Source organism: Gorilla gorilla, chromosome 6, assembly GCF_029281585.2.
Source record: "Gorilla gorilla gorilla isolate KB3781 chromosome 6, NHGRI_mGorGor1-v2.1_pri, whole genome shotgun sequence".
NCBI classification, from domain to species: domain Eukaryota; kingdom Metazoa; phylum Chordata; class Mammalia; order Primates; family Hominidae; genus Gorilla; species Gorilla gorilla.
Genome location: NC_073230.2, coordinates 40150012 through 40175062, shown reverse-complemented (window position 1 = coordinate 40175062; position 25051 = coordinate 40150012). Strand labels below are relative to the sequence as shown.

Genomic DNA, 25051 nt, shown 5'->3' with positions numbered 1-25051 from the left:
GTCATTTTTGCATCAGCTACTTAAAAATAATTAAAATATTATAAATACAGTTAAAATCACCTTTGTTCTGCTTCTAGTCCAACTTATACCTTTATTAAAATTTGGTGTATCCATCCAATCTCTGTTTTTAGAGATTGTTTTATTATGTGCTTTAAGTCCACATAAATGATCTCATACTGAATGTGTCACTGTAGGATTTTTTCTTCAAAATTGTATTTTTGAACTTTCTGTATATATATATATTTCTTTAATTTTAACCATTTTATGAATTCTAAAGTTTATGTATTTCCCCATCTTAATATATTATTTCCAATTTTTTGATTACAAGCAATGTAATCTAAAATGTATACTTTTGTATGGTTTTCTTCTGTATATGTGCAATATTTTGTCTAGGATATATACCTAGAAATGGAATTGCTGTTATAGAGTGTGTGATTTTTCAGCTTTACCAGATATTGCTAAATTGCTGTCTGAAGCAAATGTAGCAGTTCACACTGCTGTTTAGAATTTTCTCATATCCTTATCAGATTTTGAATTGTCAGACCCTGTGATTTTTACTCTTATGATGGCTGTGATATGCTTTTTTGTTTTAATTTGTTCTTCCCTTATTATTTATGGGGATAAATATATTTCCACGTTTAATAAGCATTTGGATTTTTTCTTCTATCAACAACATATATAAATCTTTGTCACCAAATCAGCTTTTTTGAGGTATGACTTACATGTAATAAAATGTGCCAATTTTGAGTGTACCATTCTCTGAGTTTTGACAAATGTATGATGCTATATATCCATCACCACAGTTGAGTTACAAAACATTTTCAGAAATGCTCCATTGTGGTAACTGTCTTTTCCCCCATTGAATTAATTGTCTCCGTACATTCGTTGAAAATTGATTGATCACATTAAATGTGAATCTGTTTCTGGACTCTATTATTCTCTTGATCTATAATTATGTCAATACCACACTGTCTTGATTACTGTGACTTTACAATAAATCTTGAAAGTAGATAGTTCTCCAACTTTGTTTTTCCTTTTTAAAATTGCATTTCTATCTAAATGTTAGGGTCAGCTTATTAATTTCTCAAAAAAACCCTGGGATTTTGGTTGGGATTATGTTGGATTTGTACATGTATTTGGGAAGAATTGACATCTTAATAATATTGAATTTTCTAATCCACGATCATGGTATAGATCTCCATTTTGTTGATTATTTTTAATTAGTCTCAGCAATGTTTTGTATTTTTTCAATGTACAGTCTGCCCCAGTAGTCTATTATAAATGGTATTATTTAAAAATTTTTCATTTTTCCATTTTTTGTTGCTCTTGTATAGAAATATAGTTGATTTTGAATATTAACTTTGTACCTGCATCTTGATGAAGTCAGCGGTTCTAGTAGCTTTTTTGCAGAATCCTTTGGATTTTTCTATGCACATGATGATATAGTCTGTAATTAAAAGCAGTTTTACTTTCCAGTAGATATACCCTAAATGTTTTTAAAACAGCTTTATTGAGGTATAATTGACATATGATAGCTGGTCATATAGATGAACTGTAAAGTTTGATTAGTTTTGGCCCACCTGCAAAACCATCACCAGTCAAGACAATGAGCATATCCCTCATCCCGAAGTTTCCCTGTGCTCCTTGGTAATCCCTCCTTCCTTTGTCTCTCTTTACCCACATCCCATCCCTAGGAAACCACTAATATTCTTTTTGTCATTATGGTTTAGTTTGCATTTTCTAGAATTTTATAGAAATAGAAAGAGTTGTTCTGTACCTAGGTCTTAATTTATGTGGTTGACTGAGTGATGACACAGATAGATCAGTGCCGCTAAAGAAGAATTTATGACTAATACTTCCTTGGAGAAGAGGACAAGTCACATCACACAGAGCCACAGGAGAGATACAGTTTGGTCAGGCGGAAGCAGGACTGAGGGTAAAGCCTAGGCCATCACTTTTATTGGGGTTTCTATGGGAAAGGCAAAACCGGGCAGAGTTTAAAAAAGAAAATAAACAAAATCGAAAGACAGTTGATAAACTGGGAGAAGATATTTGTTTGGTTTCTTTTTGTTTGTTTGTTTTGAGACAGAGTCTCACTTCATTGCCCAGGCTGAAGTGATCTCGGCTTCCTGCAGCCTCCGCCTCCCAGGTTCAAGCGATTCTCCAGCCTCAGCCTCCGAATAGCTGGGATTACAGATGCGTACCACACCTGGCTAATTTTTGTATTTTTAGTAGAAACGGGGTTTCACCATGTTAGCCAGGCTGGTCTCAAACTCCTGGCCTCCAGTGATCCCCCTGCCTCCGCCTCCCAAAGTGCTGGGATTATAGGCGTGAGCCACCATGCCCGGCCAGGAGAAAACATTTGTAATATACCTCACAGATAAAGGGCTAATAAACATAATATATAAAGAACTCTTAATTCTTTATATATTTAGCTTCTGGAGGCTTCAGGTGTCAGTTTGGTGATGAAGAGAGCTGGGATGATGACACTCTCATTCCTACAAGGAAAATAGCTGAACAAACTGCAAGATAACACCTTTTCTTGAACCCTTCAGAAAACTGAGGTCAGAGGACAACCAACGCAAAATTTCAAGGACAGGTGCCTGCAGAAAGCAACAGGAACTGAGCATTCTGGATTAGGAACAGCTTGACTGAGATAGATGCTTTTGAATGCCATATAAGCTGGTACAAAGATTAAACCAGAAATTTTTAATGAACTGCTACAGGCTTAGTGTGAGCTGGCATGAAATGTGAAGGCGAGCAGGCTCTGTCAGGGAAGATTGGGGAAGCATTTAGAGAAAGCTTTCCCTATGGTGCTGGCTAGGGGACAGGAAAAGCAATCATTGCTCAGACTCTGCTCACACCCAAGTTGTGAAATCTCTCCTAAGGAAAAGAAAGCCATGATCTGCAGGGAGAACGATATCAAACCCATTGTCTGAGGACACTGGTGGGTATCCAGTGAAGCTGGTGAAAGAGAACAGGCAGGAAAAAAGAAAAAAAACCTAAATGTTAAAAAACAATCATATTCCTTGAGAAGGGAACACTTATGAAGGATACAGCCCCCAAGTCCCAAATTCACAGTACCTGTCTAAGATTGAGGCTTAATTGGAACATCAGAAAACCTGCCACTCTTCGCCCATTACATTAACAAGCCTTTGGTAAAAATCACAGTGGAATGTGACTGAGTGAGTTTTGCAAGGCATTTTCTTTCTAGGGAGCAGCACAAAGGACAACCCAAAACCAAGTTCAAAACAGGGTGCCACTAGAGGAATTTGAAATCGCTAGTGTCCACAGCAGCAACAAACTCCAGCTTTGGTAACTACAGCAATTACAAACTTCAAATCCAGCCCACCCTAACTAGATTAACACAAATCCCTACAATAAAGACCTAACAGTAAGAAAGAGGTTCTTATTTTCAAGCATAAAAATACCAATTTCTATGTCTACTGTCTTCTACAACATGTCTAACTTTCAGCAAAAATTATGAGGCATACCTAAAGGTAAGAAAAAGCACAGTCCGAAGAGACAGAGCAATCATCATCCAGACCCAAAGAAGATACAGATACTGGAACAACTGGACAGGAGATTTAAGTAACTATGATTAATATTTTAAACACCCAAATGGAAAAGACAGATGATACGCAAGATCAGATAGATATTTTTAGCAGAGAGTTGGACACTATAAGAATCGAAGGGAAATGCTGGAAATAAAAACAAGAAGTAAAAAATGCCTTAGATGGGCACGTCAGCAGACACAGCACAGCAGAAGAAATAATCAGTGAGTATGAAGATAGGTCAATAGGAATGCAAAGAGAAAAATAAGTGGAGGAAGGAAACGATAAGAGCATCTAAGAGCTGTGACACCATATCAAATATTCTAATACATGCATAATTAGAATCCCAGTGGGAGAGGAAAGGATGAGGAAGAATAAACATTTGAAAAATAAATGACTGAGAATTTTCCAAAATTAGTGACAGATACCAAACCACAGATCCAAGAAACTCAGAGAACAGAAAAAAGGATAAATACCAAACAAATGCATGAATGAATAGATAAACAAACCAAACATGCATATACAAACCTGGGGGTAAATGTAAACACATTAAAGAGTATGAGGCAGAGACTATCTCACAAAGCCTAAAATACTTATCATCTGGCTCTTTATAGGAAAAGCTTGCTGACCTCTTATCTAGCAGAATGAATAGACTAGGGATATAATGTGAGTTTCTTGGGCAGCACCAAGGGCTTCATTTGAGGTTGATGGTCTTGAACTGAGAACAAAACCAGCCAACAGAATTGTGTTTCTCCAGCTATAATCAGATTCCCAAGTATAAACACGGAGAAAATGGAGAGTTGGATTTAATCATGTTGGGTCAGCTTTCCCTTGGATGTAGAAAGCCAAAAAGAACATTGCTCGTGGCCTTCCAGCAATGTCAGCAGCAACAACAACAAAAGCCAGACAGTCTTCCAATTTACAACTTTTCCTGAAGCAGTCAGGGAGCTGAGGTCACAGGACAATCAAATAACCCAAAATAAATTAAAAAGAAAAACCATGTGCAAGAACAGAAACAAGCATTTAATTATACGGGTCATGCCACTAGACACAATGGTAAAGAACTCAGCTCAAATTGTTCACCAGTCAGTCGGTAAATGCCTAGTATGGGTTAGCAAGGGAATTTGCAATTGCTTACAGACATTTTTACACAGACCTCATAAGGTGCTGACAAAAGATTAGCAAGAATGCTCAGAAAGCATCCTCCATGGTAAAGCCTGGGAGAACAGTAGCTAGAGAAAGGCATGAAACCCACCCACCCCCCTCTTCCTTATCTCCCCTATAAGTCTTAAACTCTCTTAGCTTAAACTGCTGGGGGAAAGCTGGGGGAAAACACTGTCCTTTTCACATTACTGGTACAAAAATAGGCCACAGATCCTGATTTAGTTCTTGAGCCTTACTTTTGCTAAACCCTTGACGCCTGTTTCATATCTTCTCTCTCCAGTTATCCCAAACCTCCTGTCCCCCTTTCACTCTCAGTGAATGACCTTGTTTTCTACTGTTTTTCTGTGCCCATTATGTATTTCCTAGCTGTATCCCAGGTGCCTACTTCCTGGAATATGGAGTTGATTCAATATCATATTTGTTGAATGAATGAAACTATGCAAATTTCCTTGTGCTACATACTCAGTAGTCAATGGATACAACCTAAGCACAACCAAAATTAGGTTTATCTGTATCCTTACCTGCATTTGGTATTGTCACTATTTTTTATGTTACTCATTCTTACACATATGTAGTGATATATCATTATGGTTTTAATTTACATTTCCCTATTGGCTAATGATGATGTACATCTTTTTGTGCTTATTTGCCATCCATATGTGAAACGTGTCTTTATGTATTTTGCTCCATTTCTATTTGAATTGTTTGTTTTACGAATTTTGGATCTTAGGGTGTTCTTTATATATTATAGATGCTAATTACTTTTCATATATATGGCTTGCAAATATATTTTCCCACTCTGTAGCTTGCCTTTTCATTCTCTTAAACAGGGTCTTTTGCATAGAAAAATTTTAAAATTTTTATGAAGTCCAGTATGTCCATTTTTCTCCTATTGATTGTGCCTTTGGTGTCAAGTCTAAGGATTCTTTGCCTAGCCCTAGAGATAAAGATTTTCTCCTGTGTTTTTTGTAAAGGTTAAGAGTTTTGCATTTTATATCTAACTGATCCATTTTGAATGAAATTTAGGGGAAGATTCTGTTTGTTTGTTTGTTTGCATATGGATGTTCATTACTCCAGCACCATTTGTTGAAAGTGGATCTTTCCTTTCTTTCCTTCACTGAATTGCTTTTGTGCCTTTGCCAAATATGTCAATTGGACATATTTTGTATGGGTCTATTTCTGGGTTCTCTGCTCTCTTCCACTGATTTATGCATCTACCCCTCTGCCAATACCATATAGGTTTTTGTTGTTGTTGTTGTTTTTTAGACTGAGTCTCACTCTGTTGCCCAGGTTGGAGTGCAGTGGCATGATCTCAGCACACTGCAGCCTCTGTCTCCTGGGTTCAAACAATTCTCATGCCTCAGCCACCTGAGTAGCTGGGATTACAGGCACATGCCACCATGCCCAGCTACTTTTTTATTTTTAGTAGAAATTGGGTTTCACCATGTTGGCCAATGTGGTCTTGAACACCTGCCCTCAAGTGATCCGCCCACATCAGCCTCCCAAAGTGCTGGGATTACAGGTGTGAGCCACTGTGTCTGGCCAGTAGTCTTAATTAATGCATCTATGTAGTAAGTCTTAGAAGCAAGTAGCCTGATTCCTCCTACTTTATTCTTTTCCAAAATTGGTTTGGCTAGGTTCTTTTTTTCTTTTTTGCCTTTTCATATATATTTTACAACATGCTATATCTACAAAAATCTTGTTGGGACTTTGATAAGAATTGCATTAAATTTGTAAATCAATTCTGGAAGAACTGACATCTTTACTGAATCTTCCAGTTTATGAACATGGTATATCTCTTCATTTATTTAGATCACCTTTGATTCCTTTCATCAGCACTGTATAGTTTTGATCATCTAAGTTTTATATGTATTTTGCTAGATATACATTTAAGTTTTTCATGTCATAGAATTATAATTTTAATTTTGGTGTCCATCATTAGCACATAAAATACATTTTTTTATGTTTATAACTTTTATCACGCAACTTTGCTGAACTCACTTGTTCTAGGAGTTTTGTTGTGGTTATCTTTGTTGTTGTTTTAGATTTGTTGGGATTTTTTATATAGTTCTGGCATGGGCAAATAGGGACAGTTTTATTTCTTACTTTTTAATCTGTATGCTTTTTATTTCCATTATTTGCCTTTTGCACTAAAACTTTTAGCACTGTGTTTAATAAGTGGTGAATGTGAACATACATGCCTTGTTGTCAGCCTTAGGAGAAAGCATCAGTATTTAATCATTAAGCATAATGTTAGCCACAGGTTCTTTGCACGTGATTTTTACACAGTTGAGAAAATCTCCCTTTTATTTCTTTTTTTTTCTGAGAGATCTTACCATGAATGGGTATTGAATTCTTTCAAATTTTTTTTCTGTACCAATTTATATGATTATGTGATTTTTCTTATTTTGCCTGTTAACATGTAATATGATGTATTTGAATATTGAAACAGCCTTGCATCCCTGGAAGAAAACCTCATTTGGTCATGGTATATAATTAATATATTATTGAAATCTATTTTTGCAATTTTGTTTAGGAATTTTGTGTTTACATTCGCAAGGGATATTAGTCTGAAGTTTACTTTGTTTTGATACTGTTGGTACTTTGTTGGTTTTAGTATCAAGGTAATACTAGTTTGAGGTAAAGAATTGGGAAGTGTTTCCTCTTCTCTTTTCCGGAAGAGATTGTATAGAATTGATGTTAATGATTTCTTAAACCTCTAGCAGAAGTCTCTAGTGAAAACACCTGGGTCTAGAGATTTCTTTTTGAAGAATTTCTACATTTGAATTCAAGTTCTTAATAGTTATAGAAATATTTAAATGATCTATTTTATATTGATTTTATTTATGGCAATAGTTTGAGTTTTTCAAGGAATTGGTATATTCCATCTAAATTGACAAATTTAAGTGTGTACAGTTGTTTACAGTATTCCCTTATTATCTTTTTGATGTATGCAGAGTCTGCAGTGATAGCCCCTGTTTCATTGACATGGATATGGATAATTCGTGTCTTCTCTTTGTCAGTCTTGCTATAGGTTTGTCAACTTTATTGACCTTTTTGAAGAACCAGCTCCTTTTTTCCCTTGGCTTTTCATATAGTTAGATATTCGTTCCCTCCAAATCTCATGTTGAAAAGTGATCTCTAGTGTTGCAGCTGGGATCTAGTGGGAGGTGTTTGGGTCATGGGGGTGGAACCTTCATGAATGACGTGGTTCCCACCCCACAGTAATAAGGGAGTTCTCCCTCTGTAAGTTTATGTGAGATCTGATTGTTAAGAGAATCTGGGACCTCACTCGTCTCTCTCTTGCTCCCTCTGTCTTGACCTGCTCCCTCCCCACTGGAACCTTTCTCTCTCTTGTTTGGTCCCCCTTCGCCTTCCACCATGATTATAAGCTTCCTAAGGTCTTCACCAGAAGCAGATGCTGGTACCATGCATGCTTCTTGTACGGTCTGCAGAACCATGAGCAAAAATAAACCTCTTTTCTTTCTAAACTACCCAGTCCTCGGGTATTTCTTTATAGCAATGTAAAAAAGACTAATACAGCTTTCTCTATTATTTTTCTATTTTCAATTTCATTGATTTCTACTCTTTATTATTTCCTTGATTCTACTGGCTTTCAGTTTATTTTGCTCTTTTTTTCCTAGGTTCCTAACTGGATGCTTAGATTATTGATTTTTTTCCTCTTTTCTAACATATTCATTTTAGTGCCATACATTTCCCTCACAGCACTGCCTTCTGTCTTGCCTATACAAAATATAAATATTTAAGTAATACAAATGTTTGCTATTAGGAAGACGGAGTGGATGTACTTTTCCTGATTACTCCCTTGAAGTACAACTGAAAACCCTTTGAGTTATATACAAATCAAACATAAGAAGACTCTGAAAAGTAGAGAGAAGACAGACTTGAGACCCAAAGAATAACATGGTTATGAGTTCCATGGGCTCTCTTTGTGCCTCATTTTCTCAGATTTGGAGTTAAAGAGGCTGGCAATCCAGAAATGCCAATGGGCACTGCTATGGTTTGAATGTGTCCCCTCCAAAATTCAGGTGTTGAAACTTAATGGCCAATGTGATAGTATTAAGAGATGGGACCTGCAAGAGGTGAGTAGGCCATGAGGACTCCCCCCTCATGAGTGAGACTAAAGCTCTCTTGATCTCCTACTATCTGCCATGTGAGGACACAGTGTTCCTCTCCTTCAGAAGATGCAACATCAAGGCACCATCTTGGAAGTGGAGAGCAGTCTTCACCAGACACTAAATCTGCTAGCGCCTTGATCTTGGACTTTCTTGGACTCCAGAATTCTTAGACTCCAGAATTGTAAGATATAAATTTCTATTTTTTTTCAGTTTTGCCAATTTTATTGAACCAATAAAATTCCTAATGATGAAATAATTTCTGCAAGTATAAATGTGATACAGTTTAACAAAACCCATTGTTCTGTAACTATACATAGATTTTCAAAATGTCATAAAAAGTGGAGTTATGAATTGTTAACATGTTAATACACAGTTCCTTTATTCCAGCACTTTGGGAGGCCAAGGCAGGCAGATCACCTGAGGTCAGGAGTTCGAGACCAGCCTGGCCAACATGGTAAAACCCCGTCTCTACTAAAAATACAAAAATTAGCCAAGCACGGTGGTACACACCTGTAATCTCAGCCACCTGGGGGACTGAGACAGGAGAATTGCTTGAATCCAGGAGACAGGTTGCAGTAAGCCGAGATGGTGCCACTGCACTCTAGCCTGGGCAACAGAGTGAGACTCCGTCTCAAAAAAAAAAAAAAAAAGAAAAAAAAAGCTTGAAAACCATTAGATTCCTTAGAGGACTAGTTGAACATGTTCATACCAGAGGACTGAAAGTGACTTTCACTTCTTTTGCATCATCTGAATTTTTTTTTTTTTTTGAGACATAGTTTTGCTCTTGTTGCCCAGGCTGGAGTGCCATGGTGCGATTTCAGCTCACTGCAACCTATGCCTCCTGGGTTCAAGCAATTCTCCTGCCTCAGCCTCCCGCGTCGCGGGAAATTACAGGCATGCATCACTACGCCCGGCTAATTTTTGTAGAGACAGGGTTTCACCATGTTAGTCCGGCTGGTCTCAAACTCCCGAGCTGAGGTGATCCACCCGCCTCGGCCTCCCAAAGTGCTGGGATTACAGGCGTGAGCCACCACGCCCAGGGGCATCATCTAAATTTTTATAGGAGTGAATTCTTATTTCTTCTGCAATTAAAAAAAGAAAACTTCTAAGTAAAGATAACTAGTTGTACACATTCATTAGTTTCCGCTCAGTCCAAACATCCTACTAAAATGATAAAAATGTAATTTTTAAAGGGAATACGCCTATAAAAAAATCAAGAAGATGAAATAAAAAGCAGTACCTTTAGACTCTGGACAGAAAATTCATGAGTAATAATTTTCACTGCAGAACTAGGAAAGCAGAGAAGCAAACTGATTTACAGCAGGCACAAGAATTGGCAAGCACAAGATATCCCTGGAAGCAGGGGTGAAGGCAGGCCTAAAAGAGAAAGATTCATCGCCAGTCTGTGTAAGAAGCCGTGAGATCTCCCAGTTGTCCTCCCTGACTTGCAGCAGCTAAGCAACCCCAACCCTGGCACTCTACTACAAGTTTGTTATTAGGAGAGGGAAAAGTTTCTAGACTTGCAGACAACAGGAATAGCTGAAGGCAGAGGTCCTGTATTGATACTAAATACGGAGATTAAATGAAAGTATCACTTTGAGTATTAAGACTCTCAATCTTATTCTTACTCTGCTCCTAGACCACTAGCAGAAACGATTGTGTCTTCCAGGCAAGAAAAGCCATTTCTGGAAAATATGACCAGCCCAAGAGAAAAGACAGTAATATTCCTAAGAAAATGGCCCAGAGGACACTACATGCACAGAGAGCTTCCAATTTGCTTTTTAGTGCCCCCCACTTTAAAAGTATCAGGAGTTAGCCAAAGATCACCAAACATTTAAAGAAAATATCTAACAAAAGAATGAAGCCAAACAAACAGAAAAAGCAAGTGGGAAGAAACTGAGTAATCAGGAAAGGGAACAAAGCATACACATACATATATATACATACACATACATATATACACTTATACACAAACAGATGCACATGTAAATACGCATCAGTAATATTCTTAGCAAAAGATATTGTACCCACAAAACAAAAATGGAATATATGAAAAAAACATTATTTTTTAAAGACCTCAGAAATTTTAAAAAACATTAAAAATTAAGTTAAAAAGTAAAATTACAGAAACAAATAAAAACTGACAAAGGAGTTATAAGATCACATTTTTAAAAGTCCCTATCTGGGCATGGTGGCATGCACCTGTAATCCCAGCTACTCAAGAGGCTGAGGCAGGAGGATCACTTGAGCCCAGGAGTTCAAGGCTGCAGTGAGCTAGGATCACACGATTGCACTCCAACCTAGGTGACAGAGCCTCGAGACCTTGTCTTTAATTAAATAAATAAATCCCTCAAAAGAAAAAAAGAACAAAAACCAAAGACAAAAAAATTGAAGAGAAAAAAGAAAAATCAAAGGATTACTCTAGGTGTACAACATCTAAATCATCAAAGAAAAAAATGGCAAAAAAAAAAAATCACAGAAAGCAGCTGACTCAAAGAGCCTACCAAATATGTTGCACAATGAATGAAAACAGTTCCCTCCCAAGGCATGTAATAATGAAATTTTCATACAAAGGATCAAAAACCATAATGACATCTATGTGCTCAACAGCAACACTAGAAGCCAGAAGGCAACAAGGCAACACATTTTAAATTCTCAGGGAAAATAACTTCAACCTAGAATTCTATGTCAAGTCAAAGTACTAATCAAAAATGAGGGCAGAAATAAAATATTTTCAGGAATGGAAGCCTCAAAAAAATTTTACCTTACACATATTCTTTCTCAGTAGGAACTACGAGATTATATCAACTAAAAACAATGGAGAACATCAAGAAAAAAGACACATAAATTCAAGGAACCAGGAAACTGAACATAAGAGAGAAGCAGGCAAATACAATTTCCAAGATGATGATGAACAAAGAGGGATCTCATAGGATAATCATTTCAGAACAGGGTAGGTCAGAGGGTCTCAAAAGAGACTTTAACAAGAAAATGAAATTCAGGCAATACTCATTATATGAATAATCTGAGAGGAGATTTATACAAATGAGGGAGGGTTGTAAAACTAAACAGTTTTTTTTAACTAACAAATTTTTAAAAGACAAAAGAGAAAACACAAAATTGTACAGGAAAAGAAAAGCAGCCAAGTGTGAAAAGGACTCTGAATTATTAAAAGCTAATTAGATTCTGTACACTTCACAACTAAAATACAGAATAACTCACACTTAAAATACAAGTGGTTGATCTAACTTCTGAGTCTCATCTCCAGATAATAGCTAAAGAAATTATCTACTCTACCACTGACTTCTTATGACATAGACTCAAAAGAGATCGTGCTTATGAAGTAACTTTCCTAACACATAAATTACTATATGAAAGTAACTGTATTAGTTCAATATTTATAAAGACACTTAAAGTGGCCAATAATATTAAATATTCTTAATTTTAGTTATTCTGTTTTAAAGAAACTAATGGCAATCCTCCAAAGAACTCTGTGTATGGTAAGGTGGAGGAAGAGTGGACAAAAGGAGTTATTAAGGAACTGACATTTCAAGGTGACCAGATATGCTGTTTTTGAAGAAGTGCTATGATAGACAGGAAATATGGAGAATTACAAATCAAGACTTCAGGGCTGTCAGACTGAAGGGTGCTGAAGCACCAGCAAAGCAGTGAATTGCTTTAGTAAATGCCAAGTCATCCAGGTTGCCTGAGATGTAGTAAATCATGTAACTAAAAAAAATCAGTTTTTCAGCCTCTGCCCTGAAGCAGCAGCACACACTTAATGAAAACACTGACCTACCTTATCAACCATCCTTCCAACCATCTCCAACCGCCCACAAAACACACTCACATTGATAACACTTTGTAACACATTCAAATGGTTATAAAAGAGCTATAAGCACAGTATAATTTTACTTCTAAGGCAATTTTATAACTGTCTCCATTTGTATAATCTACATTATACCTATTTGGTTCAAAAATTAATTTACCTATATTTACATTATACAAATAAAAACATAGCCTACCACTTCCTTCTAGAGCAATACATTTTTATACATAATTTAAACACAGCAATAATTCTGATAATAATCATCTTAAAACATAATAATGTAGTTATCAAATACATTTTGGGAAACATTCAATATTTACAAAGTTTTTACCATGTGTTTGGTATAGTAAATGTGCTGAAAAACTCAATTCAAATGTTCAGGGGAGAATTTTGTAAATATAAGAAAGATACATTATAAAAATAATGAAAAGTGGATTGTTTTTGCAAAGTCTGATCAGTTGGGAAGAGAGGAATACGGTATCAGAATAAAGCACATGGTCATTCTGAGGAGGGTGAGACTGGAAGTGCGGCATAAGTCTTGGATGTTTTAATTTTTTCATTCATTGAAGAGGTTCCTTCAATAGTTAAAAGCATAAAGGTATGAAGTATGTGGACTACTTTAACCCTCATAATATTACAAAAGCAGGTTTTTGTTTTGTTTTGAGACAGAGTCTCATTCCGTCGCCCAGGCTGGAGTGCAGTGGTGCAATCCTGGCTAACCGCAACCTCAGCCTCCTGGGTTCAAGTGATCCTCCTGCTTCAGCCTCTGGAGTAGCTGGGACTACAGGCATGCACCACCACACCTGGCTAATTTTCGTATTTTTGCTAGAACCTGGGTTTCACCATGTTGCCCAGGCTGACCTCAAATTCCTGAGCTCAAGCAATCGCCCCCCTGGGCCTCCCAGAGTGCTGGGGTTACAGGTGCAAGCCAATGCACCTGGCCTGATTCTAGAGACGAGAAAATGGGGGTACAGAGGAACTAAGAAACTTGCTTAAGGTCAGCCCAAGAAACATGACTTGAAGACTTAAACTCTTCCCCACAATAACAGAATACAGCCTGGACATAAAGTGCATCCCATCTCTGCTTTCGTTAATTTATGGACAGACGCAGAACTCAAACTGAGCTAATCTGAGTCCGTTCTGCTGGAGGTAGAGAAAGGTACTCGTTTCAGGCCTGTAAGACTGCATGTAGTTGGAAGTACAGAGAGTCTCAAGGCCCCAGCTTAAAGAAGGCCCATACTGGGGCCTGGGGGCAGTGGCTGACACCTGTAATCCCACCTGTAATCCCAGACACACACAGACACAAAGACTTCTCAGTGGGATTCGGGTAAAGCAATTCTTGGAGGAAAATGTGTAGCTTTAAAACTTCGTATTAGAACATCAGAAAGGTTAAAATCAAAACGATATAAAAATGAATGTTCCAAATTTTGTGTCTAAAACAAATACATATATAAAAGACATTAACACTTTTTTCTGGTTATTTCTAGTGGTAAGATTACAAGCGATTTGCGATTTTTTTTTTTTTGAGACGGAGTCTCACTCTGTGGGTCAGGCTGGAGTGCAGTGGCGCGATCTCCGCTTACTGCAAGCTCCGCCTCCCAGGTTCATGCCATTCTCCTGCCTCAGCCTCTGGAGTAGCTGGGACTACAGGCGCCCATCACCACGCCTGGCCACTTTTTTGTATTTTGAGTAGAGATGGGGTTTCACCGTGTTAGCCAGGATGGTCTAGATCTCCTGACCTCATGATCCACCCGCCTCGGCCTCCCAAAGTGCTGGCATTACAGGCGTGAGCCACTGCTTTTCTGTATGTTAGTTTTTCTCTAGTGAACAGGTATTATTTTTATAATTAAAAAAAAGGTTTTAAAAAACTTCCTTTCCCTCTGGTTGAGTTCTAACTGCTGGCCTCTTCCTCTGCCTGTCTCTTAAAATACGTGCTCCTCTGGATTCCATCCTTGTCCTTCGTCAATCTATATTCATCCCTTAGTAATCTTATCCACTTTCTGGAATCATTTATATCCTGCAAATTGATTTCTCAGTTTTTTGTAATATCCCGAATTAGAGACTCATGTTTTCAGCCACTTAAAGGATACTTCTATCCAGATGGAAATCCGATAGCCACTCAAATTTAACAGGCCTAAAAGGAACTCATTATCATTTCCTAAAACTTGTTCTTTTCATCTTTAATACTGGTAAAGACATCACTATGTACCCAGGTTCTCAATTCTATCAGTTCTACCTTAGAAATCTCAATCAAATCTAACTTTTCTTCTCCCTCACCAATGCCATCTTTTCAACATAGGCATCTTCTATCAGTTATATTCTAAAAGAATCCTAACTTATCCTCCTGCTATCACACTCTCCTCCTTAAGAACTGAATCCTGATCAGGGTTGCTGCATACGGCCTGAAGTCTGCAGCACTAGAGAAGGTTGCCATCCATGTAAACTACGAATGTTAATTGTGCCCAATGGCCTAATCATGATACTCCCCCTGCTTTCAAACTTCATTAGATAAAACAAACCTACAGCACTATAAAATCCTTCAACTGGCTCCACTTTCTATTTTTCTAGCTTCGGGTTCTCATCATTCCTCTATGCACCCTACAATCCAGACATATTTAACTTTTCAGTATGCCCTATCAAAACCCAAGCTTTTGTGGATTTTTCTTTAGTCTACAGTGCCCTCTCTCCATAAAACTTCTAAATCCTTCAAACTACAGTTCAAATGTATCCTCCTCTGTGAAGCATTTTTTGACTAGCCTAGACAAAGATACTTCATGAAGCATTTTGTTAACAGTTCTATTACAGAATTTGTTGCACTGTATAATGATCACACATATCCATCTCTCAAATTCAATGGAGAGTTGAGCAGTGCATAAAGAAGCCCCACCTTTGAACCCTGAATATCTACAATGCCCAGCCCCTAAAAGGGGCTCAATTCATGTTTATTAATACTATACTTACAATATGCATTAGTACAACTTTTTAAAAGTAAATAAAAACTGAGTTTAAAAAAAAAGTTGCATGTTCAGCTGTCAATCTAAGTCTATAATCCATGTGGCAGACAGAACTGATGTGACTATTCTTGATTCCTACACTTCCTGGTGTTTAAACCTTTGTATAATTCCCTCCCCTTGCACGTGAACTGGACCTATGACTTGCTTCTAATCAATGAAATACAGCAAAGGCAATGGGTTGTATGTGATTACATGTACACGATTATGTAAGAACATAGCACCAGTTCACCTTTGATAGACTCTCTTCCTTTGCTGACTTTGAAGAAGCAAGCTGCTCTGAACCTAACAGACACAAGGAAATAAATTCAGCCAATAACCCAAGGAAGTCTGGGGGCAGACCTTTCCCCAGTTGAGTCTCTAGATAACAACCCAGCCCTGGCCAACACTTTGACTGCAGTCTTACAGAGGACACAGCTAAGTTGTGCCCAGCCTCTTGACCCATAGAAGTTGCGAGGTAATAAATGTGTTGCTTAGAACAGCTAAATTTGTGGTTGTTTGTGAACAAGCAGCTTAGAACATGAATAAAATAAAATAAAATAAAGAAAATGAATAAAATCAGAACCTAAGGTATTTCTGAACTCTGTTCACAAAAAGGCCTATGTTTTGTCCAATTTCTAAACAAATAAATGTCATGTATATGCAAAATTAAAACACAGACTAACATTTCAAATAAACAATAGTTCTTAAGAATATTTACATAAGGTAAAACTTAGGAAGTAATCTGCTACATAAAGCAGTTCCTACACTCTCTTTTAACACATTTGCCAGTATACCCAATTGTACATAATACTTAGTACATGTAATAAGTTTAATATTAGGGCAATTCTCCTTACAAACCCAAATAATAATAAATAGTTTAAAAGTTGATATCTAATTAATGATATCTGGTAATCAAAAGAACTTACTTACTGGTCACCAGGCAAAGCAATCAAATTGGAGGAGAGCAAGAGACTTGCTGGAGATGTGCCTGAGGGAGTAAGACACTATCTTACAACAGCAGGGCTCTTACTCCCTCAGGCACTGCACCAGCCAGCAAAGCATCAAAATACCAGGTTCTTAGGTCACGCTGCTCTCAGATCAGGTGATGCCCTGTGCAACTCACCAATCCTCCCCACCTTGCAGTCAAGAATAGTTCCAAAAAATCCCCAAAGCAGAAACTTCCATGACACAGGCCACACTTACACACAGCAAAACATATAACACGAAGGTATGAAATTACAAGTGAGAAACAATAACCACCAAAATTCTTATTACTTCAGGAGTGGCAGGGGTTGTGGTTAGAAGGCTCATTTTTCTTAGAAAGAGGCAAACATTCCTCTTTGGCCACTCCCCATAAAAGCCTTCAATGGCACAAAATAACATTCAGGAATAGGAAGTAGATTAATTACAGTATCCCAAATTCAAACATTTTGGCACTTGATATTGGTAAGAAGTGATAACTGAGACCAATTCCATAATGGTTAATTGATGAAGACAACCTAACAGCATAAAACTTCACATCTGCTTAAAAATTAAGAGAAATCATCCTAGAAATACAGGTCTTATTCAACATATTCAGTTTTAAGAGATAACCCACACTCCTTCAATATAAGAAAACATGTTTCACAAGTAACAAGGCACCTGAGTTACAATCAGACTACTGAAATACTCATGAGCAAGCCACACCCTAAAAAGCTCAAGAAAATCAGGAGGCCAAAAGCAACCCAGCACCACTGGTTGTCTTAGATTAAGTCATTTTACATTTTCACTTCTGGACTCAAGGATACATTATAGAAGTCCACACAATGTCTCTGGAAATAATCTCCATGTATTGGTATATTTCTATAGCCCAATTCATCTACCCCATCCTTGCTGCATCATTAAAGGCTATTTTACCACTCATATTATGCTCTTACGAACAACAGCTACTTGACAGTGGAAAAAAAAACGTAGACGTAAATTAAAGCCAAACAAACCCTAAAATACCATCAACATTTTTAAATATTAGGAAATACCCTTAAGACCTTTTTTAAAACAAAGGTGATGGACAACACTAGCAGTAGTCAAGAAAGCATCTGTTCACTTTAACACTCCCCACTCTGGAAAGAATAACAAGCACAAGATTTACTTCACCTAAAAACTCCTAAATATAATCACATTCTGATGTCCGGCAACTCAATTCTAGGAAATTTCTACACACTGAAATATCTGGATTAGGCATTTTTCTTCCAGTTCTCTAGAGAGAATAAGAGTGTATATAGCCAAAATAGATGTCCAAAAGACAGCAAAACATAAAACCAACAAAGAAAACTTCCTCGTTCAATGTGGCAATTCATTATGAGGGAACTACTAACAATTCCACTTGCTAGACTCTTAAGTGTTAAAAATAAAAGGGGGGGGGGACTGTTTTTCATTTTCTATAAATTACATGAGACCTCACAAGAGAATAATTTTGAATCTTATTAGTACCACATTTTCTTATTAGGAGACGTTAATAATATAAACAACAATTAAAACAACAGTTTTACAAAAAAACAATATGAACTTTCCATTAATTCTGAAATAATCCTTTTATCAATTTTCAGATGGAGTTATTTGTATATAACCATTTATACAATTTGTAACTGAATAAACACAATAATGCTATAATAGATACTAAAAAATTAAGTAAATGTGAAGTACAGTCAAGTCTAACTTTTTTAAGATTCTTCATCTAGCTCCCTAAATCTCAAGATGATGAGAAACATGCTTCTATTGTTTTCCTAATAACCCGTCCACTAAAATATAGGTAAAAATCTCAGTAAGGCAACGCCACTAAGATGGGTTTTTACATAAGTGTATTCCATCTCCCTGCCTCAACAGAGATTTCAGGATGTGGCACTTTCATCTGATCCTGTCATATAATAAGAACAGGTAATTTCTCTGATCCCTTTCCAGCAATTCTCAACTGAGGTTCCTCATCTGAATCACCAAACACAGGAAATTATTTCAGTGACTTTTCTCAATTGTTCCAAGAATGATACATAACTAAAACCGTCCTAAATGCACTGGTGCTGAAAGTTAAAATTCATTGCACACTACGGCACAATTCTCTCCAGAAAGCCGGGTGAGAAAGGCTGCTATAAGTTCCTCAGAAAGTGTCACTGTACTACTAGGCCCCAGTCACCCAACCCCAACAGCACTAAAAGAACTATAATGAGTGCACAAATCTAGAACTTAGATAAGAAAAAAGATAAATGCTTTATCTCCAACTTTAAGCAACTAGGTATTTTTACTTACTTACTAGGAATAGCATGGGGCTCAACTGTCTCTTGCTCTGAATAGAATGCATTTACTTAACAAAATAAACCCATAGAACTATAATGTTTCTCAAAGGGAATTATCAGCTCTTAGAAAATGAATTTTTAAAAATCAGCATATTAAATAAATATTAACTTGACAAGGCTTTTCCTATTGACCCTTCTTTAGCAAACAAATATTCATCTTTTGATAACTGCTAAATGCAAATTTTCGCTTTAAAAAGATAAAGATAAATATTAAAAACCAGTTTGCCCTTCATTTTCGCACTAATCACCAATTCTCAGAAACTGCCTTTTATATTCTTCAGTGTGGACTACAGCAACTTCAACTGCTGGGTTAGTTGTGATCAAATCACTTTAAAGACACCAGTGGAGTTCTTTTACTCAAAAGCAAATGACTTTTAAAAATGGCCCAATTTTAAGAGGGATGAATATTTTTAAGAAGCAAAAATTACTTTAAAACAAGGTTGCTAATTAAAAGTCAAGCGTCGTTCCATATTGAATGTACAAAGCGTTATAAAAAGATGGGAAAAACTAAACATGACATTCCTATTTTTAATTTATGCTGGCGTGTGTGCTGATAGCACAGAACATCACAACAGATAAATTACTACGTATTCCACTTTACTAAGTCTCCACTCAAAGTTCCTACGTTTACAAATATGTAAGTAAAAGAGGCACAAAAATGTAGGGGATGGTGTTTTCGTTGCTCATCTATGCTCAGTTGCGAATTCTTCTAATATCAGATACATAATGCGATGAAATGGGAATGCTTATCTTCTATACTTCTATTTATTTTCATAAAGCGGGAAGGGGAGGTGGTCTTGATTCATTTAATATTAGCGTTTTGCAATAAAGTAGAGCAGCATAAAACATAACTGAAGAAGAATTCATTTTCCCCAGGATAATGCACCCTTCCTCCTGTTTCTACAGTAAAGCACATCATTTTGCTATTAAAAATGTCCATTTTTCACAACTGACTTTTCCTTAACTCTAGTCAACACTGCTCTTCAAAAGAACGTAGCCAATTACTGTACCTTGTAGGCAGAGTTGCAAAATTTTTACTTCCCTAAGAAACTTTTCCATTTTTTAAATGCTTTCCAAATTAAGCAGGACTCACATTAACTGTGATCTTAAGTAGCAGTTTAGTGAGGTTTGAAAACAAACTTTTCATTAACGCATTCATCCAATTAAAGTGACATAGTAGGTGGGACTACTGACACAGATTTCAGGATTACAGCTTTATATTAAAAGTCGGTCCAAAGATGGTAACTCAGAGTTCATTTGAGACCCTTTGACTTTTGGCTTTTAAAAATTGTGCCCCACTAGAGTCCCCAGATAGAACTACATTTAGCAACCGTCTCCTCCTGACTTCCTGGTACTAAAAGCCACAACCACAAGGGCTGTTTCGTGGGTTTGCTGTAAAACAACATTTGCTCCAGTCAACTCACTGGAAAATAGACTATCTCTACTGAGTACCCGCTGAGGTGTGGGTGCTCACGATGTTTAAAAACAAAACCACGTGTCTACGCGGCAGCGACACCGCAGGTGTTACGTGCCGGGTTTCTTCCCAGGATGGAGACCGGCGCGGGCTGGGCCGGGAAGCAGCCCCCGGCGCCCCGGCGGAAGGAGAAAAGGAGAAGGGTAAAAATAGCCGGCGGCCACGGCCCACGTGCAGCCGCGGGAGGACCGAGCGCGGGCGCGTGGAGAGGGGTCCGTACCTCCAAACATGCGCGGTGAGAGGTGAGCTGGTAAGGAGCCGATCACCAGGCGCGGCCCGCCGGGGCTCCCGCCCACCGGCCGGTGCCGGCCGCCGCCGCCATCCTCAGGGCTGCTGTGCACCGAGTCCTGCGAGCCGCTGCTGCTGTTCGGGATGTTGAAGGAGGACTGCGCCGCGCGGGCCCCCGACGCCACGCCCCCCCGAGGAAACAGCTGCGCGGGGCTGCCGGGGCCGCCGCGGCGCCGCCCGAGGCGCTGGGCTGGTGAGCGCTGGGCACCTGAGCCGGGAACCTCCCCGCGGCGGCGGCTCCCGGCCCCCGGCCCTGGTCTCGGTCCCATTGGCCACTCCGCTGCTACTGGAAGGTAGATCCGAGCCGAGTACGCGCGCGTGCGCCGTTAGCGGCGGCCAGGCCGCTCTGCTTGGCCCTCATGTCCGCCCTGCTCCGGACCGGGCCGCGCGCTGTGCCCCGAGAGCCAAGAGGGTAGGAGCGAACGCGGGAGCTAGAGGGCAGGGCCGAGGCGCCGCGGCCGGCCCAGAGAGGCCCCCGCACGTCCAGGGCCGCCGCCCGGCGCCCCGAGGGGCAGTCGGCGCCCGGCGCGCTCTTCTCGGGGCGGTGGGCAAGGCTGGCGGCCTGACGCGGGCGCGGGAGACGAGGAGACGCGGAGAGGAAGGTGTCCCGGCTGCAGGCACCCCTCGCTGGCTCCAGCAGGAAGGGGCGACTCAGGTGGCCGTGAGACTGCCGCTGGTTTCCGTTCTGGTGCGCCATGACGGGCCGCTGCCGCTTTCTGCCGCCGCGCTTGGCGCCCCGGGCCTCCCCACCGCCTCCTCTCCAGCGGCCGCTGCTACCGCCGCCATCCTCCGGCTCCCACGGCGACTGGCGGCTGAGTGGGAGGCGCCCGCCCAGACTCCGCCGGAGCCACCTTCCCTCCTCCCCCAGCCACCCGGCCGTTATTAACGGAGAAAGAGGAAAAACGGGTGGCGCGCGAGGGGAGGACGAAGAATGGGAGGGAGGGAGGGGTGGCCCGCGCTTCCCGGCAACCGTCGCTTCACTCCCCCTGCGATATTAATTTCACAGGGGATTAATTTCTCATTTACAAATAAAAATGTAAGTTTAGAACAGAATGTTTTAAAAAGGTAAAAGCATTCACTGCATACTATATGCCAGCACTATACTTAGGACATACAGGACATATACGACTGTATATGTGAGCGCTTATCTCACTTCTCTTGTAGAATGGTTATTATTAAACTTATTTGAGAGGTGAAGTGATTGACAGCCGTTGAAGGATTGAGACCATGGAAACTATAACTTGCAGAGTCAGAATTTGAGTTCAATTCTGACATCAAAGCTATGCTTTTCCTACTATGTCAACCTGCATAATAAAACTACGCTTCTGAGACGAGGAAAGATGTTTCTGATGTTTAGTGATGTATATTACATTAACATTGATAATATGATCTCATTAGGTAGTATTGAGTAACTCTAATTTCATGTTTTAAATGCCTAGGGGGAGGACTGGAAAGATAATCACCAACTTTTTTTTTTTTTTTTGAGTTGGAGTTTCGCTCTTGTCGCCCAGGCCAGAGTGCAGTCCTGTTATCTTGGCTCGCTGCAGCCTCTGCCTTCCGATTTCCAGCTTCTGCCTTCCAATTTCAAGTGATTCTCCTGCCTCAACCTTCTGAGTAGCTGGCATCACAGGCGCCTGCCACCACGCCCAGCTAATTTTTGTATTTTTAGTAGAGATGGGGTTTCACTATGTTGGCCAGGCTGGTCTCGAACTCCTGACGTCATGATGCGCCCGCCTTGGCCTCCCAAAGTGCTGGGATTACAGGCGTGAGCCACCGCACCAATCACCAAAATATTAAAAATGGTTAGCTCTAAGAGGTGCTTACTTTCTCTTTTCAACTCTTTATTTTTTGACATTTTCCCCCCAGTGATTTCCCATTAGTTTCCCAGAATGTATAGTGTTATTTTTAAAAAACCTCTGAGACATGAACATTCTGTTGGAAATTTTTTTCTGTTGTTATTTTTTCTTTGTCTTTGAACTTTTAAAAATAGCTTGCAGTTTGGAAACAATTGGTCAATTAAATCTTCTGCTTGGTTAAAATTGTAATGGGTACAGGTGCTATTATTCCATTCTGTTCCAGTTTTTATAATATATTTTATATATTTTATGAAGGAATAAATTCAGGGATCTAAATGAAGTGAATTATGAAATGTTTCTATAAATCTTTGTATTTTTGTATTAATCACCATATTTTAATTATATACTTTTATATTGACTTACTATTATTTATATTACAGAATTGGTTATCACATATATAGTATTTTTCTATATAGAGGCATAATGTATAATTTTGAAGTGACTGATTCCTAAGTGAAATGATCTAAATAAATTTGTCAAAATTTATAATGTCTAAGGCAACCATCACAAAATGGTATTTTGGAAAGATTATTATTATGAAGAGAATATATTTTCCTCCATTATCTCTTTGTTTTTATCTTTTTAAAGGTAATCATAGCCTCCTGGTGTCGCACATCCATGGGAATAATGAATTTATTTGGACTAGAAACTAAGACCTGCTGGAATGTCACCAGAATAGAACCTCTTAATGAAGTTCAAAGCTGTGAAGGCATGTTTCTTCCAAAAATGCTGTCATTTGTAAACATTCATAAACATTTAATAATATTATGATTCACTTTTAAGAATTATTGTAAAATACTGTTGTTGATTTAAAAAAAATTAGAACTGGCTCACCTCAATGAGTATTTTACATTTTAAAGTAGTTTTCTGAGAAGGCTGTGTACTTACAAATTTGAGTATAAATTTTGGAATTTGAGTATTAACATATCCCATTGTAAGGCAATCTTGACTATAAGTTAGTCTTGATTTCAGAATGCGAAGATACAGAAAGATGTTTTTTGGGGTAGCTTCAATATATAAATTTTGAGGATTAAACAGTCAAATATCTATTTGTAATAGCTAATGTATAAATTTAATTATGCATACATATTTAAAAATCGGATATGCAATAATAGATTGATTTAGAAACATTACTTTTTTATATGTGCTCATAGTATTAATAAAACTCTTCCTATTTATCTTCCACATTGGTTTCTTTGTCAAAGAACCACTTTTGGAGTTATCCAACAGCTTTCCAGGATACATAGTGGTCACTTCCATTTAAGATGTTTGCATTTCAGCACTTTTATAATTCAAATATGGTGCTGTCCCTTGAGACTCTTGTTGAGAGCCACATGTATCTCTTTTTATAACACTAACACTGTTGTTTTTTCTGCATTTCTTCAAATTCTTAACAACATGACTTATTATATTTTATGAATAAATTTTTAGACTTGTTTGTAACACCATTCAACTCTTGGAATATAAACTAAATCTGTTTTCCTTACATTTTTTACTGATTCCCTCAGTAAAAATAGAATTGATGAGGATGTTTGAGGGACAATTATACTTTTTTTGTACAATGTAAAGGATTGGAGAAAATGCCTCATAAAATGAGATACTTTGCAATGATTCAATCAGCTAGAAGGTGTGACCCTGTCAGAGTGGTGAAAATGATCACCTAAATATGGTATTAATTACATTCCCAATAAGTGATAAGTTAGTGTTTGGCACTTGGGACACAGAGATGAACCAGCTAGACGTGGGGCCTTACCCTCATAGAGTTTATGCTGTAAGGGGTCTGTTAGCAGTTACAACTGTGAGGGATACTACAAATAAGAAAATAAGATTACCGACATTAGGAGTAAGAGGATAAGTATTTTAAGAATAGGGAATAACATATTCAAATATCCTGAAGCAAGAGAGAACTGAAAGAAGGCTAGAATTCCTGGAAATGATGGAGAAGAAAAATGATGTGAAATGGTGCTGGGAATATAAGCAAGGATCAGATCATGAAAGGGGTGCACTGGTGGAGGATTTTATACTTTATCCATTGAAGAATTTTAACAGAGTTTCATTTTAAAACATTATTTAATCAATGGTATGGAAAGAATATTAGTAAAGGGACAAAAGTAGGTTCAGGGAGGCCAGGTAGGAGACTATTATATTCTCAGCAAGTGATTGCAGGAAAGATAATGTGGATATGCAGGAAAGATAATGTGGATAATGTGGGTTTGAGAGAGATTTTGGAAGTAGAATGGACAAGACTTGGTAATTGTTTGGTAAGAGGGGAAGGTGAGTGAAGAATCATGTGAAACAGTTTGGTTTCTAGCTTAAGTAACTGAGCTCCTTTGAATGGTAGGAAACATTTGAACAGCAGCAGGTTTGTATTGTTATGTTTCATTGTGTATGCATGAATTTGAGGTACTTGAGAGACCTCAGAGTGGGG

At 38.4% G+C, this 25051-nt stretch overlaps 1 protein-coding gene and 1 pseudogene across 5 annotated transcripts in view; one reads left to right on the top strand and one right to left on the bottom strand.

Annotated features, from left to right (window-relative positions):
• LOC115935301 (uncharacterized) overlaps positions 1-21691 on the bottom strand; it is a 29437-nt pseudogene extending 7746 nt beyond the window's left edge. Inside the window, exons 1-2 of the transcript XR_004070965.3 lie at positions 20700-21691; positions 1368-1447 (exon numbers count right to left, since the gene is read on the bottom strand). The product of XR_004070965.3 is annotated as an uncharacterized protein (transcript). The remainder of the gene's footprint in view (positions 1-1367; positions 1448-20699) is intronic.
• LOC109027749 (protein C-mannosyl-transferase DPY19L1-like) overlaps positions 20878-25051 on the top strand; it is a 135533-nt gene continuing 131359 nt past the window's right edge. For 2 of the 4 annotated variants that reach the window (XR_010134441.1, XM_055347528.2), the window contains exons 1-2: positions 20878-21060; positions 23212-23332. The gene's annotated coding sequence lies outside the window, so the exon portion shown is untranslated. The remainder of the gene's footprint in view (positions 21061-23211; positions 23333-25051) is intronic. The other 2 variants (XM_063708097.1, XM_055347529.2) reach the window with 1 other exon arrangement.